The sequence below is a fragment of the Marmota flaviventris genome, chromosome 2 (genome assembly GCF_047511675.1).
Source record: "Marmota flaviventris isolate mMarFla1 chromosome 2, mMarFla1.hap1, whole genome shotgun sequence".
Lineage (NCBI taxonomy): Eukaryota > Metazoa > Chordata > Mammalia > Rodentia > Sciuridae > Marmota > Marmota flaviventris.
Window position 1 is genome coordinate 122,208,170 of NC_092499.1, and position 14,602 is coordinate 122,222,771.

Sequence of the window (14,602 nt, forward strand, 5' to 3'; positions counted from 1 at the left end):
TAGAGCGCTCGCCTAGCATGAGTGAGGCACTGGGTTGGATCCTCAGCACCACATAAAATAAAATAAAGATATTGTGTCCACCTATATCTAAAAAATAAATATTTTTTAAAAATTTCTAACTAAATGACCATTTTTACTACATTAATTACATTTTTACTACAGAAAATTATTAGGCAGGAGACAGAAAGGAAGTAGTTAGTAATACATGCTGCATGTAATAGGTATGAACTTTGAATACAGTATTTGAAAGTAAAAGAAGCAAGTTACAAAGAAAACATATTTTGTGATTGCATTTATATGAAATGCCCAGAATAGGCAAATTAACTACAGAGACAGAAGCAGATTAATTGTTGCCTCGCATTGAGTAAAATTAGAGAATTAGAGAGGTGATGGCTAAGGAATGGAAGTTTGCTTTAGGGGAATAAAAATATCCTAAATTTAATTACAGTGATGGTTACACCATTCTGAGTACTAAAAGCCACTGAATTGTACGATTTAAATGGATGAATTATATGGTGTATGAATTGTATTCAATAAAGCTATGAATCAATTAAATAATAAAAAAGTGAAGGCAAATAGAGTTTTTTTCAGACATACAGAAATTGAAAGTTGAATGAATCTGTCATCACCAGATCCATACTAAATAAATGCAGAAGAAAGTCTTCCAGGCAAAACAACAATGATATCAGATGTGTAATATGAACTTATTTAAAGGAATTAAGAACACTGGAAATGGCAGTTACATGGATAAATAATATGGGTTTTATTTTGTGTGGGTTTTTTTTTTTTTTTGACTGTGTTGGCAATTGAACTTAGGCCTTTGCACATGCCAGGGAAGTGCTGTACCACTGAGCTATATCATCTGACCTAATGTCTTTTTCTTACTCTTTGAATCTACATAAGAGATAACTGACCATTTCATTAGAAATTATAAAGTGTGGGGTTTACAACACATATAAAAGTAAAATGTATAATGACAAAATACATAGGTTGGGAGCAGAGCAATGGAAATATCCTATTGTAAGTCTCCCATGCTACATGTCAAACAGGGTAATATCACCTGAAGGGAAACCACAGCAGGTCAAAGATGCATGTTGCACACCCCAGTGCAACCTCTCAATGTCTAAATTCCCCAATTAGAAGGTACAGATTATAAAATTGGATTAAAACTATTTATTATATGCTACCTATAAGAAATGTACTTTAATTATAAAGATGCAAATATAAATCTACATGCTAACATTAATCACAAGAAAGCTTAATGGCTATACCAATATTAGACAAAATAGATTTCACAGCTAAGAATATTATGAAGGATAAAGATTGTCATTTCATAAAGGGGGCAATTTGTTAATAAGTCTAATAATACTAAATATTTATGCACTATGATAGTTAATTTTATGTGTCAACTTGGCTGGGGCTATGGTTTGGTCAAACATTATTCTGGATGTTTCTGTGAGAGTGTCTTTGGATGAGATTTGCATTTAAATTGATGGACTCTGAGGAAAATATCAGATTAGCCTCCATAATGTGTGTGTGCCTCATTCAATCAGTTAAAGTCCATAGAACAAAAGGCTGGCTGCACCAGAGAAAGAAATCCTGCAAGCAGATTGCTTCAGATTTTATCTGCAACATGGGCTCTTCCTTGTTCACCAGCAGGCTGCCTCTGGACTTCAACTGCAGCTTTCTCCTGAGTCTCCAGCCTGCCAGACTCCCCATCTGATTTTGGACTTCCCAAGTCTCCACAATTATATGAGTCAATTCCATAACATAAATCTCTTTCTGTATATACACATATCCTATTGGTTCTGTTCCTCTGAAGAACCCTCACTAACATGCACCTAAAGGCAGAACTTTTAAAATACATGAAGCAAAACTGATGAAACTCCAAGAAGAAAATAGACAAATCCATAATTATGACCAGAGATTGTAATAGTGTTATCCCAATAATTGGCAGAACAGATAGATTAAAAATTAGTGAAGATATAATAGATTTCAACAGTGTCAACCTTTTGGACCTGATTAATATGCAGAATACTCCATCTAACCAACAGAACCATATTCTTTTCAAGTGCCCCAAATTTCACTGTGGATATAACAAGTTCATAATATAATAAACTGGTTCATATAACAAGTCTCAACACATTAAAAAGGATACAAGTCATGCGAAATATGTTTCTCTGACCACAATGAAATAAGAAAGTAATAACAGAAATATCTCTGGGAAAAAACTTAAATATTTGGAAACTCAATAACATGCTTCTAAATAACCCAAGAGTCAAAAAGAGGGAAATTAACCTTTCCCACTGAATGAAAATGAAAGCATACCTTCTCAAAATTTATAGCAGTAAATATTTAAATTAGAAAAGAACATTCTCAAAGCAATGATCTCATCTTCTCTCTGAAAAGCCTATTTAAAAAAAAAATCCAAAGTAAGAAGAAGAAAAGACATAAAGGGGGCTGGGTTTGTGGCTCAGTGGTAGAACACTAGCCTGGCACGTGTGAGGCACTGTGTTCACTCCTCAGCACCACATAAAAATAAATTTTAAAAATAAAGGTATTGTGTCCATCTACAACACACACACACACACATATATGAAAAGACATAAAGGCTAGTGTAGGAATCAATGAAATATGAAACAAAACAGCAATAGAGAAAAATCCATAAATAATTGTAACTAAAAGCTGGTTCTTTAAGATCAATAAAATTAGTAGATTTGTAGGCATGCTGGTTAGGAAAAAAACATGACATAAATTAACAATATGGAGAATAAGCTAAGTGGCATTCCTACCAATAATATAAATATCGAAAGGATAAATAAATAAGGGGAGATTTGAAACAACTTAAGACAAATATTTTAAACAACAAAAACTAAGAAAGCACTCTCAGAGATAACTTGAATAGCCCCATATGTATTCAAGTAGTTGAATTTGCATATAGAAACTTTCCCACAATGACAATTCAGGCCCAAATGGCTTACCTAATGACTTCTGCCAAACTTCCAAGGAAGATACAATTATTCTACAGAAACTCTTCCTAAAAATATTGTAAAAGAGAGGATACATTTTATGTGATCAATTAATTAGTAGTTTAGCAAAGTTGGAAGACAGGATCGATATTACAAGGTCAGTTGTGTTTCTGTGTATCAGTAACAATTGGATATGCAAATTTAAAAAATAATACCATTTACAGTGATGTGAAAAGATGTGGAATACCTTTTCAGTAAAATCTGTAAGAGAAGTGAAATTAAGACCACCTAGATAGAGGGATGTACTGTGTTCACAGGTTAGGAAGATCCAATATCGTTAAGATGTCAGTAATCCTCAAATTGACCGAGAGGCAATGCCATTCCAATAAAAATTCCAGCAGATATTTTTATGGCAGTTGATAAGATAATTCTAAAATTCTTCCAGAAATGCAAAGGACCTGTAACAGAGAAAACAGTTTTGAAACAGAACAAAGTTGAGGCCTCAAGCTATCTGATTTGCTGACTTGCTATAGAGCCACAGTGTCATGCTGACTTCAAAACGGATACAGAGGTCTATAAATAGGACGTATTTGCAAATCATGTTTGATAACGGACTCTTTCAACCCAATTATTGTATACATTTAATGTATTAAGAACTCGTTCAATTATTTTCAACTCAAGAATTAAAACCAAAATTTGGGCAAAATATTTTATTAGACATTTTATCAAAGAAAATACACAAATGGCTAATAAAAATATAATAAATAATAAATATATGACATTTTAGGGAAATGAACAAGAGTTTAAACCCAGGGAAGTCTGGCTACCAGACCCATGTTTTTCTCATGGACTTAGGCTTCCACGGTGTGGGCGGGAGCCTCAGGGTTCCTTGGCTAGAAAAGCTTTTGTCTGCACATCATAGCCCCAGTTAACCATGGGATATTTTGGTCCTTGTATTTGATATTTTCTTCCATTTTATTGCCATATTGTTACTTTCTTTGTTGTTAGAGTGACTCAAGTTACTCACTATAGCACTTTTTTCCCCCTCAACCAACCTTCTAGATTGATTATCTTCAAAAGATCACCAGGCTTTTTAGAATTTTGGGTAACAGAGTACCAAACTTGTGAGTCTAGAATACGGATGCTGACAAAACTGTTTTCTGAGAAACACTGCAGGGAAGGCTGCTGGGAATTTGGGTGTTCTAGGTTAGTTCACCTACACTCTAGCAGAAGCTATGAGTTTAAGCATGTGACTATGAGGCCAAAGCAGGTAGGTATATATACGAAGGAAAACTGAGATGGAGAAAACATCTCAATCTTAATTGTTTTCCAAAGGTCATGGAGACCACTGAAGAAACATCAAGCGGACTATATCTTTGTTTTTATTTTACAAAAGCAGAAAATGAAACACCATAAGGTAAAATGAAGCAAAAATGTAATCTCTTCTTCCTTAAACATGAGACAGTAACTGTCACTCCATGAAACAGCCTATTGTGCTGACAGGCGCATGTGCTTCTGTATGTGTATCAGCTTGTATGCAACAGGCCAGTGGTGGCATTAGTAGTATGTAAGTCACAGTGGTCCAGCATGATTCCCCAGCAAGCTAAGGTGGCAAGGCAAAGGAAGCAAACTTCCTCACAACCAGAGAGAAACCCTCAGGAATATATGGAGATAGCAAGAAAAAAATGATGAAAAAATGACTGGTTTAGGGTTTCAAAACACACCTCACTCTTTGCTCTATCCAGGAAGCTACAACTACACAGAGATGAAACATCCAAGATGACATGTTACCTAGTGAGTAGACAGAAGCATTGACTGATAAAGACATCGCTATGTCATATTTTTAATATTGATGAAAATGGTTTCTGTTAAAAGTGATTTAGTTCAAGGATTTTTATCTCAAAGAAACATAAACTTGAAAGTTTAAGGCTGAAAAAGATGGAATCATTCTTAAAGCATATGCCAATGCAAATTTAGGATTGTTAATCTTACTACACAGGTTACTAAATCCCAAACCTGTTTTCCTCAAAAGGCCTGTAGTTTTTAGTGCATGATTTTGCAGAATGCCAAATTTTCATCTTTTTAGGGGCAACACAGGTCGAGTGCTCCGTTTTTTTTCCACCTGTTTAAATTACATTGAAACATAATAGAAAAAAAAAGCTATAGTGACTGTTAGTATAGAAAGTCTTGCAGCAGATTGGAGGGTGGGTTTTCTGACCACCAAAGGTCTAGGGTTGGCAAAAGAATTGGGGCAGAGGAGCAAGCACCGGCCATGCACAATCCCATTCCCAAGCCACGTCTTTTTCAAAACTGGTATGCACGCTGGCTCTTCTACACAGTCTGGCCCAGTGTAGGCCCCGTATATTAAATTTGTCACTAGTGTTTAATTTATTCATCCATTCACCATAAATCACTATTTAACAGATGAGTCTGAGATACTGAGAAAGTAGAAAAAATGATGTGATTCTTTAAATTTAAGACTTTTAGAAAAAATTTAGATTACAGTCCCCAACTTATGACTTGACTTAACAATCGTTCAAGTCATTATTTTTCTATTTTATGGTAGTGTGAAAGTGATACACATTCAGTAGAAACTGCACTTTGAATTATGATCTTTCCTGAAATAGCACGTGTGCTCATCCCCTTCTGATGCTGACCAGTAGCAGCAAAGCCCTGCTTGTCAGCCACATGATCAGAAGGGGAACAACCGGTGGCCCACAGCACTATAGCTAAGCTGTGATGTTTGGTAGGTTACATGTATTAGATATATTTTTGACTTTTGGGTATTTGACTTACAATAGGTTGGGAGAATGCAACCCCATGGTAAGGAGCACCTGTATGGGAAAGCTGAGCGACAGTACAGAGTCCCCCCATGCTCCTCTCCCTCATCCTGTTCCTGTTAGGAAACACCCTACACCAGGGCAGCACATTAGTTTAAATTAATACACCAACATCGATACAGTCTTATCAACTAAAGTTCATAGTTTACATTAAAGTTGCTATTTTTGTAGTAGTTTTACAGATTTTGATGAATGTATAATGCCATATATCCACTATCACAGCATCCTATACTATACATAGTAATTTCCTTGCCCTAACAATCTCCTGTGCTCCATGTGTTCACTCCTCCCTCTCTCCCACTGAACTTCTAGCAACCGCTAATGTCTGCTTTCTCCAGAATGTCCTACACTGGAGATCATACAGTATGTGGTCTTTCAAACTGGCTTCTTTCACTGAGTAATATGCATTTATGTTTTCTTTCCTTGTAGCTGGAGTTATTTTTCTAACAGCTAACCCATATTTTTTTTCTTTTTGGTGGTTTTTAATGTATTTTTATTATTTTATTTTTTTAATATTCATTTTTTAGTTGTAGATGGACACAATACCTTTATTTTATTTGTATTTGATGCTGAGGATCAAACCCATTGCCTTATGCATGCTAGGTGAGCGCTCAACCTCTGAGCCACAACCCCAGCCCCTGGTGCAATTTGATAAAATATAAAATTTACTGTTTTAACTACTTTGAAGTATATAGTTCAAGGACATGAAGTACATTCACATTATGTACAGCCATCACCACTATCAATCTCTATATGATCCCATATTCAATCTTTGTACTCCTTAAATAATCCCCCTTTTACTCCTCCCCCCAAATCCCTTGATGGACAGTAACCACTGCTCTACTTTGTCTTTATGAATTTCACTATTCTACATACCTCACATAAGTGGAATCGAATGGTATTTCTCCTTTTGTGACTAGCTTATTTCATTTGACATTTTTTTAAAGACTCATCAAAATTTAATTCCTTTTAATGGCTGAATATTCCATTGTACAGATAATATATTTTGTCCTTTAACCTACCAGTTATTTCCAACTTTTGACTACTATGAATAGTGCGGCAATGAACACTGGGTGTATAAATATACCCTCAGGCCCATACTTTCAATTATTTTGATATATTGTAATAGGAAATACAGTGGATTAAAACTGTTTTCTATAACTGTACTTCTTTATAGTTCCATCAGCAGTGCATAAGAATTGCAATTTATCTGCATCCTTGCGTGTGTGTGTGTGTGTGTGTGTGAGAGAGAGAGAGAGAGAGAGAGAGAGGGAGAGAGAGAGAGAGAGAGAAAGAGACATCCTACTGTATCTCATTATAATTTTCATTCTTGTGCTCACTAGCCATCTTTATATCTTCTTTGGAGATTTAAGTCCTTTGCCATTTTTAAATCAGATTTTTTGTGTTATCATCCCATTTTAGTTCTGTATGTATGTATTCTTTTTTTTAAGAGAGAGAGAGAATGAGAATTCTTTGATATTCATTTTCAAGTTCTCGGGGGACACAACATCTTTGTTTGTATGTGGTGCTGAGGATCAAACCCGGGCTGCACGCATGCCAGGCAAGCACACTATTGCTTGAGCCACATCCCCAGCCCTGTATTCTTTTTTTAATATTTATTTTTTAGTTTTAGGTAGACACAATATCTTTATTTTACTTTTATGTGGTGCTGAGGATCAAACCCAGTACCTTATGCATACTAGGCAAGCACTCTACCACTGAGCCACAAATCTAGCCCCAAATTCTGCATGTATTCTTGATGTTAAATCCATACATTGTGCAAATTGCAAATATTTTCTCCCAATCTGAGGATTGCCTTCTTACTCTCTTGAAATAGTACCCTTTCATGCATAAAATGTTTAAGTTTTGATGAATAGTTTGGTCTATTTTTCTGTTATTGCCTGCAATTTTGTTGTCAAATACAGCAACCTTAGAGTTCCTTATTTTCTTCTAAGAGTTTTAGTGTTAGATCCTGTGTTTAGGTCTTTGGACCATTTTGAGTTCAGTTTTATATATGGTGTTAGGTAGGATCCTACTTCATTTATTAGCACATGCCTGTCAAACTTGCACAACACCACTTGTTGAAAATAGCCTTGGTACTTTTCTCAAAAAATATTTCATTATACAGAGGTTTCTTTCCTAGGCTTTTCTATTCCATTGGTCTTTATATACCAGAATCAGAGCATTCTGAAATCCAGGAGCGTGAGTCCTCTCACTTTGATTTGGCTGTTCAGGGTCTTTTGAGATTATATCTGAACTTCAGTGAGCATTTCCCCACTTTGCAAAAAAAAAAAAAAAAAGTTTTTGATAGAGATTGCATTCAATCTGTAGCTCACTTTGAGGAGTACTGTTATGTTTCCAATTATTTGTCTAATTTCTTTTAGCAATATTTTGTAATTTTCATTGTACATATGCTTTAGTCAGTTTGTATTGCTGTGACCAAAAGATCCATCAAGAAAACACAGAGGAGGGAAAGTTTATTTGGGGCTCATAATTTCATAGGTCTCAGTACATAGATGACCAACTCCATAGCTCTGGGCCCAAGTGATGCAGAACATCATGGTGGAAGGAAAGCAGCTCAGAACATGGCAATAGGAAGCACAAAGCTCTGCTCACCAGAGACAGAATATAAAGCCAAAGGCACACCCTGTGACCTACTTCTTCCAGCCACACATTACCTGCCTACAGGTACCAGTTAATCCATGTCAATGGATTAATATGCTAATTAGATTAAAGCTCTCATAACATAACCATTTCACCTCTGAACATTCTTGCGTTGTCTAACACACGAGCTTCGGGGGGATACCTCATATCTAAACCATAACAAAGTCTTTCACCTCCTTGGTTAATTCCTAAATATTCTTCTTGATGCTATTATAAATAGAATTGTTCACATGATTCCTTTTCAGACTGTTCACTATAAATATATAGAAGTGCAAGTGATTTTTGTGTTGATTTTGTATTCTGCCCCTTGTCTGAATTCATTTGGCTGAATTCATTTAGCTCTAACAGTCTTTTTGTAGATTCATTAGGTTTTCTACATATTAAGATCCTGCAATTAATTACAAGTTATAATTTAAAACGATAATTTATAATGAGATAAATTTTTTCTTGCTAATTTGGAGGCCTTTATTTCTTTTACTTGCCTGATTGCTCTGGCTAAGACTCCAGTAGACATTGAGTAGAAGTGGTAAAGGTGAGCATCCTCATCTTGCTACTAAACTTAGAAGGAAACACTTTTGTCTTTCCCCACTGAGTATGATGAGCACTGTGGGATTTTCATATATGGATTTTATTGTATTGAGGTAGCTTCCTTCTACTAGTTTGTTGAGTGTATTTTCAATCATAAAAGGGAGTTAAGTTTTATCAAATGCCTTTTTCTCACTGAGATGATCAAGTAATGTCCCCCTGCTGCAGTCTGGCTGGGCACAATTCAGGAGCCACTTGTCAAAAGAAACGAACATTATTTTTAGAACACACACACACACATGGCACCACACAGCTCTTCAGGAATTCCCTCAGAGCCCAACTGCCACCACCAGCTTCCCACAAGCCTCTCCACCTCCCCCACTCCTCCTGCTCTTGAGGCCGGTTGGCTGGGTTGCGTGGGCGGAGCCAAACAAAAGTCCCCCAGTGAGCAGCTCCGTGGTCTGAAAGGCGGGGAAACAGCCCAATGAGCATCACCACAGAGGAGCCAATCAGTTGGCAGCTAGAAGTTTGCTGGGGCCGCTGTGAGCCAATCATCAGCTGGCAGCTGGAAGTTTGCTGGCAGCTAAAAGTTTGCTGGGGCCCCTTCGGCTGTGGCTCTCAACATCTCCCCCTCTCTGTTTAAACAACAAGCATGTGGCTTAGGGACCGTGCCTGCCTTAGGTTGTCCAATACTACATATGGTCCTTACCCGTAATTGGATGAGCTGACCTCAAGGCGTCAGCCTCCTGTCTTAGGTTGGTACCATTGCAATTGGATCTTACCCGTCATTGACTACCGGTCCAGCATACAGCCACATCTGTGGATAGGTCTTTGTACCAGAAGGGGGGGTGAGGTTCTTTGCCTCACCTCTGTTGGCCCCCAAATTTTAGCTGAACGACCATCACAAGCAGAAGGGAGGAAGATACACCAAGTCAATTGATGGCTCCTTTTGGAAAAATTGTATCACCAATGACACCATCAGCAAAAATACCCCAACACTACCACAAGTCGCTGCACCAACAGATAGTTCACAATGCATACAAGTGAATTCACAACGCATACAAGTGATACATAGTCCAGGCAAGTTCTGCAAGCAGTTCAGTGATAGCTATTGCAGAAGCTATAGATTGGTTTTATCTTTGTCTTCACCGGCACTGGGATGAAGATAGGAATTCTGGCAATAATGGCTAAAGAAAAAATTATGTAACATTCCAGAAGGCACTAAAAGAAAACAATTTTCTGAACAATTTACATTATCTTGAACAGAATTATTAAATATAATGAAAAGGAAAGGTAAACAAACAGATCTGTTAACCTCCTTTTTTGTTCACATATTAAAACAATCCTCAACAGCTGTTTACCCAATTTAAATTAAACCATTTAAATCACGTGAATAAAAAAAATATTTGGATCCATTTTTTCATGAGCGCTCATCATATATGATATATGGACATACGTACATACAAACATACAACATAAAACACAAGTGTGCACACATAATATAATACATACAACACATAATAGTAAAGGCCTTTTAGCTTTTTACAGGTGAAATCTCCATTGCAATATTTAAAAACTCTATAGTCAAAAAATAGAACTGATCAGCAAAACATTAACCTAGGTCTCTATGAGCTCAAAAAACAAAATAGAACTTCATGATGTGGGAAAGGGTAATAATAAAATAGATATTGAAAAAAGCATCCTGGTTCTGTCACAGATGTAAGGATAAGGATAGCCAAACTGGAGTTTTGGATATCAGCTGTTATGGATTTGAGCCAAATTATCTTCTTTTTGGTCTGTAGAAAACGCTTTAGTTAATCTCTCTGGAATCCAAATCTGCTGCTGTTCTCCCTGTGGAAACACACAAACAGACCCCCGACTCCAGACAATTACTGGGTCAGGACCTTTCCATTGTCCTGTTAGAATATCCTTCCAAAGTACCTTGGGCTTATGTACATTTTTTGGACACATATGCCTTTCCGCAGCACTAAGTCCTGATGAATCCAAATTTTAAAAGTTTAGAGTAAAAAGGGTTATTTTAAGTTTATCTTTGGGAAATATATGCCCCTTCCCAATTCCCTCTTTTTGCTTTAATAAGTACATTTTAATAGTTTGATGAGCTCTTTCAACTATGCCTTGTCCCTGTGGATTGTATGGGATTCCTGTTATATGAGTAATGCCAAATGATGAGCAAAATTGTTTAAAAGAGGTAGAAGTATAACCAGGGGCATTAGCTGTTTTTAACTGTTTTGGAACGCCCACAGTGGCAAAATTTTGTAAGCAATGAGCTATAATATCTTTAGTTTTTTCTCCGGCATGAAGGGAGCCCATCAAAAATCCAGAAGAAGTATCAACTGTAACATGCAAATATTTTAATTTTCCAAATTCTGGCAAGTATGTGACGTCCATCTGCCAAATATGGTTAGGTATCAGTCTTCTAGGATTGACTCCAAGATTAACTTGTGCTAAAAAGGTCACACAATTTTGACATTGTTTTATTATTTGTCTAGCTTTTTCCTTAGTTATTTTAAAATACTTTTGTAAAGTATTAGCATTGACATGGAACTTTTTATGAAAATTTGTAGCTTCTTCTAGTGTAGAGAAAATATGTATGTCATGTGTAGTTTTATCTGCTAAATCATTGCCCAAACTAAGGGCTCCAGGCAATCCTGTATGTGCCCTGATATGTCCTATAAAGAATGGATCTTTTCTGTCCCAGATTAGACTTTGTATAGTGGAAAGCAAAGAGAAAACAGTAGAGGAAGGGGAAATCCTACCAGTATCTTCAAGGGATACTATAGCATTAACTATATACTGACTATCGGAAAATAAATTAAATACAGAATCTTTAAACATCACAAAAGCTTGTAATACTGCATTAAGCTCTACCTTTGAGCTGATTTGGGTACTAAAAATGTAAAAGTTTGATTAGGCGTAACTATTGCTGCTGTACCATTTTTGACCCACCAGTGAATATATTTGGAGCATTCATGATAGGTGTTTTTCTTGTCATTTTTGGAAAAATTACAGGATGCAATAACCAAAAAACAATAAAGGATTAGATGGTAAGTGGTTATCAAATGAAACATTAGATTTGCACATGATTATTGCCCAAGTATTTAACTCATTAGCTAACTCGTCAATTTGATCCATAGTATAGGGAGTAATAATTTTATTGGGAGAAATTCCAAACACTCTCTTTGCTGCTTTTATTCCTTTGAGTATTAATTGTCCTACAGCCTCAGGATACCTATAAGAATAGTGTTAGGAGAATAAGATAAATGTATCCACAATAATGGATCTTCTTACCAAAATACTCCTGTAGGAATATTTTTTGTTGGTAGTACAATAAATAATAAAGGCAAACTTATATCAATTCTATCCAAATGCATATTTTCCATATGTTTCAATGATTATTAATGCCTTTCTTGCTTCAGGCGTTAACATTCGGGATGAATTTGGATCTGATGGACCTTTTCGGATATCAAATAAAGGTCCCAACTCTCCTGTTGGTATACCTAGATAAGGCCTTATCCAATTTATGTCTCCTAATAACTTTTGAAAGTTGTTAAGTGATTTGAGTTGATCTACTCATATTTGAATTTTTGGTGGACGGACCATGGTTGAGGATAATAGAACTCCTAAATAATTAATTGGAAAATTTAATTGTACTTTATCTATTGCTATCTCTAGATTATAATTTTTTAATAAGTTTGTAAGTGTGGCATAACATTCCAGCAATGTGTTTTTAGCTTTGTGTGCTAATAATACATCATCCATATAGTGAAATATTTGTAGTTCAGGATTTTGATTTCTAAGTGGCTGGATTACTTTGTTAACATAAATTTGACACATAGTTGGGCTGTTAGCCATCCCTTGAGGGAGTACTTTCCATTCATATCTCTGATCAGGACCTTCATGATTCAGTGCAGGGATAGTAAATGCAAAACGTGGACTATCCTCAGGATGTATTGAAATTGAAAAAAAAAATCTTTAATATCTATAACTAAAACATACCAGGTTTTTGGCAAAGCAGACAATTGAGGAATCCCTGATTGAGCAGGTCCCATAATAACCATCTCATTATTAATGGCTCTTAAATCTTGCAATAATCTCCATTTACCAGATTTCTTTTTGATGACAAAAATGGGAGTATTATGGGGAGATACAGAAGGTTGTATATGTCCTTCCGCTAATTGTTGTTTGACCAGGTCATGGGCTGCTTGTATCTTTTCTTTAGTCAGGGGCCACTGAGGAACCCATATTGGTCTTTCTGATTTCCAAGTAATTTTTATTGTCTCAGTGACCCCTTCTGAAAATCCAATCCATGTCTGTCTGTTCCTTGATCTATTTGTATTGGTGCTGCTATACCTTGTTCTTGTTCTCCTAATCTTTTTCCTTTCCTAAAACCTTGTCTAGCCATAATAGTGGGCGCATTTGGATTGATGTTATTTGTTAATGTTAGTCCTAATTGATCTAGGACATCTCGTCCCCATAAATTTACGGGAAGATGATCCAATACATATGGCTGTATAGTTCTTCACATCCTTCAGGATTCTTCCAATCTAATACCATTGCACTTCTATGGGGATTAGTCGCCACTCCTAGGCCTTGAAGCGTTTGAGTGTCGCAGTCTGGCTGGGCACAATTCAGGAGCCACTTGTCAAAAGAAACGAACATTATTTTTAGAACACACACACCGCACCACACAGCTCTTCAGGAATTCCTTCAGAGCCCAACTGCCACCACCAGCTTCCCACAAGCCTCTCCCACAAGCCTCTCCATCTCCCCCACTCCTCCTGCTCTTGAGGCCTATTGGCTGGGTCACGTGGGCGGAGCCAAACAAAAGTCCCCCAATGAGCAGCTCTGTGGTCTGAAAGGGCGGGGAAACAGCCCAATGAGCATCACCACAAAGGAGCCAATCAGTTGGCAGCTAGAAGTTTGCTGGGGCCACTGTGAGCCAATCATCAGCTGGCAGCTAAAAGTTTGCTGGGGCCCCTTCGGCTGTGGCTCTCAACATCCCCCCATTAATATAATGTATTATATTTATTTTTATATGTTGTCATCCCTGCATTCTAGGAATCAGTCCCACTTGGTCATAGTGTATAATCCTTTTCAATCTGTTGCATTCAGTTTCAAGTATTTGAAGTGAGGAATTTGCATCAGTATTCATAAGGGATGCTGGCCTAAATAATAATCCCCCTGTATCCACAGGCGCTACATTCTAAGACCCCCAGTGGATGCCTGAGACAACAGTCCCAAACCATATATATATATATGCAGTTATGTACTAAATAATAGATGGTTTGGTCAATAGCAGTAGTCCATAAGGTTATATTCCTAGTGATGTTGTAACTTAGTTTGAGAATATCTTATAATGTTTGTACAGTGAAGGACACATTTCTCAGTGTATCCTTGTCTCTAACCTACACATGACTGTACATACATACTTAGGATAATTTATAGGATTAGGCACAATAAAAGATTAACAACAAAGCTGGAGGGATAGCTTAGTGGTAGAATGCTTGCCTTGCATGTGTCAGGACCTGGGTCTGGTCACCAGTGCGTGTGTGTGTGTGTGTGTGTGTGTGTGTTTGTGTGTAT

General features: G+C 36.7%; 1 protein-coding gene across 30 annotated transcripts in view; it reads left to right on the forward strand.

The window, feature by feature from the left end:
* The window catches only part of Nrg4 (neuregulin 4), a 191,387-nt gene that overhangs the window by 166,877 nt on the left and 9,908 nt on the right, over positions 1-14,602 (forward strand). The window contains exon 8 of one of the 30 annotated variants that reach the window (XR_011706706.1): positions 4,305-4,386. The exons of the other annotated variants lie outside the window; for them this stretch is intronic. The gene's annotated coding sequence lies outside the window, so the exon portion shown is untranslated. The remainder of the gene's footprint in view (positions 1-4,304; positions 4,387-14,602) is intronic. 30 annotated transcript variants of the gene reach the window in all.